The sequence below is a fragment of the Schistocerca piceifrons genome, unplaced genomic scaffold (genome assembly GCF_021461385.2).
Source record: "Schistocerca piceifrons isolate TAMUIC-IGC-003096 unplaced genomic scaffold, iqSchPice1.1 HiC_scaffold_1099, whole genome shotgun sequence".
Taxonomy (NCBI): Eukaryota; Metazoa; Arthropoda; class Insecta; order Orthoptera; family Acrididae; genus Schistocerca; species Schistocerca piceifrons.
The window spans coordinates 25,001-27,500 of NW_025726906.1; the positions used below are offsets into that span (position 1 = coordinate 25,001).

At 57.6% G+C, this 2,500-nt stretch overlaps 1 non-coding gene across 1 annotated transcript in view; it reads right to left on the reverse strand.

The window, feature by feature from the left end:
• Positions 1–1,136, reverse strand: part of LOC124727381 — a 1,909-nt gene extending 773 nt beyond the window's left edge. The window contains exon 1 of the ribosomal RNA XR_007007094.1: positions 1–1,136. This exon is cut by the window's left edge and continues 773 nt beyond it. This is a non-coding gene — a ribosomal RNA (small subunit ribosomal RNA).
• Between the last annotated feature and the right edge of the window lie 1,364 nt (positions 1,137–2,500).

The following is a 2,500-nucleotide window of genomic DNA, read 5'->3' on the forward strand; positions in this document are numbered from 1 at the left end:
GGCTGGCATCGTTTATGGTTAGAACTAGGGCGGTATCTGATCGCCTTCGAACCTCTAACTTTCGTTCTTGATTAATGAAAACATACTTGGCAAATGCTTTCGCTTCTGTTCGTCTTGCGACGATCCAAGAATTTCACCTCTAACGTCGCAATACGAATGCCCCCGCCTGTCCCTATTAATCATTACCTCGGGTTCCGAAAACCAACAAAATAGAACCGAGGTCCTATTCCATTATTCCATGCACACAGTATTCAGGCGGGCTTGCCTGCTTTAAGCACTCTAATTTGTTCAAAGTAAACGTGCCGGCCCACCGAGACACTCAATAAAGAGCACCCTGGTAGGATTTCAACGGGGTCCGCCTCGGGACGCACGAGCACGCACGAGGCGGTCGCACGCCTTCGGCTCGCCCCACCGGCAGGACGTCCCACGATACATGCCAGTTAAACACCGACGGGCGGTGAACCAACAGCGTGGGACACAAATCCAACTACGAGCTTTTTAACCGCAACAACTTTAATATACGCTATTGGAGCTGGAATTACCGCGGCTGCTGGCACCAGACTTGCCCTCCAATAGATACTCGTTAAAGGATTTAAAGTGTACTCATTCCGATTACGGGGCCTCGGATGAGTCCCGTATCGTTATTTTTCGTCACTACCTCCCCGTGCCGGGAGTGGGTAATTTGCGCGCCTGCTGCCTTCCTTGGATGTGGTAGCCGTTTCTCAGGCTCCCTCTCCGGAATCGAACCCTGATTCCCCGTTACCCGTTACAACCATGGTAGGCGCAGAACCTACCATCGACAGTTGATAAGGCAGACATTTGAAAGATGCGTCGCCGGTACGAGGACCGTGCGATCAGCCCAAAGTTATTCAGAGTCACCAAGGCAAACGGACCGGACGAGCCGACCGATTGGTTTTGATCTAATAAAAGCGTCCCTTCCATCTCTGGTCGGGACTCTGTTTGCATGTATTAGCTCTAGAATTACCACAGTTATCCAAGTAACGTGGGTACGATCTAAGGAACCATAACTGATTTAATGAGCCATTCGCGGTTTCACCTTAATGCGGCTTGTACTGAGACATGCATGGCTTAATCTTTGAGACAAGCATATGACTACTGGCAGGATCAACCAGGGAGCTGCGTCAACTAGAGCTGAGCAGCCGGCCGCCCGGGAGTGTGTCCCGGGGGCCCGCGCGAACACGCAAGCGTCCGCTCAATCATTCTGCAAACAGGAGGAGGCTGAGCTCCCCTGCACAATACACCTCGAAACCCTCTCAGGTCCCGGCGGCGCGCAGCGCCGTCCCAAGTACTTGGTCGGGTTCGAGAGAGGCGCAATCGCCCGGAGTTAGGCGAGTAGACGCTTTCGGTGCGACCACCCGTGCTCCCAACTGAGCTTGCCGCTGCCGACAGAGGCCCGGGAGCGTGCTGTCGTGGCATTGCCGGCGGGAGACAACACGCGCCACCTACGGTGACCGGCAGCTCCAACGCCAGCGCCACAGAAGGACAAAAGCCCCACTTGGGTGCCGAAGCGAACTCTCCCAGCACAGCGCACGCGCCAACACATCCGCACAGCTGCGATACAAACCACCAGCGAGAACCGCTGGGGCGACCGAGCAGCAGACGGCGTCGCGGCGCCGAGCGCCGGGCGGCGGCGCATCCTCAACGCACACAGTCCTCAATCGGACCAGCACACTGAAGATGTCCACCGCGCTTCGCACCGGGCCCGCGAGGACCTACTTTGGCCGCACGGCGCCGCGCGCAGGGTGCGCCGGCGCGCAGCTGCGACGCCTGCCGCGTCCGTCGGCCGGCGCGCCTGCCACTGGCCGCCCCCCACCAGCCGGCTGTAGCGCGTGCGCCCACGCACCGCGCGGCCAGCACGCCGGGAGGCGCCCCCTCACCGGCCGGGGACGGTCCCACCCAGCCACCGCCGCGTATCGCTTCACACCCAGATGCCGTTCAGTTTCGTCGGCATGGTGGGTATCGCTGGAACAACCGGTTCGTACCTCAACCTATCGTCGCCATCACCGATTCACCCCTAGCGAGAACAACCGCACCACAACAGGTTACCATTTGTTCATTTGCGTAACTTCACCAGAAAACGCAGGCGTCCATCGCCATTTGCAACTTCAACGATTATTGCATGCCTGTGTCAGGTGTCACGCCACACTACGTCTGCCCACATACACGCAACAAAATGTGCACGCCTAGACAATACGTGGAAGGTGGCCCCCGTACGTATGCGATGTCCATTGCTCGAACGACTGTCAACCGGCCTCTGTAGCATGTCGCAGATATGGAACGCGGTGCACCATGCCATCACGGTGTGTGAGGAGAGACGACTAGGTCCGAATACATCAACAGACAGCTCATGCTGATCGCCATCCACGGCGTCCGTTCCTCCCACACGTCTCTATGGCGTACCACACTGCAATCCAGCTCTCATAGGGAGACGACACGTAGCTGCGTGCACAATATTTGCACTGTATGGTCCGCCGTTTTT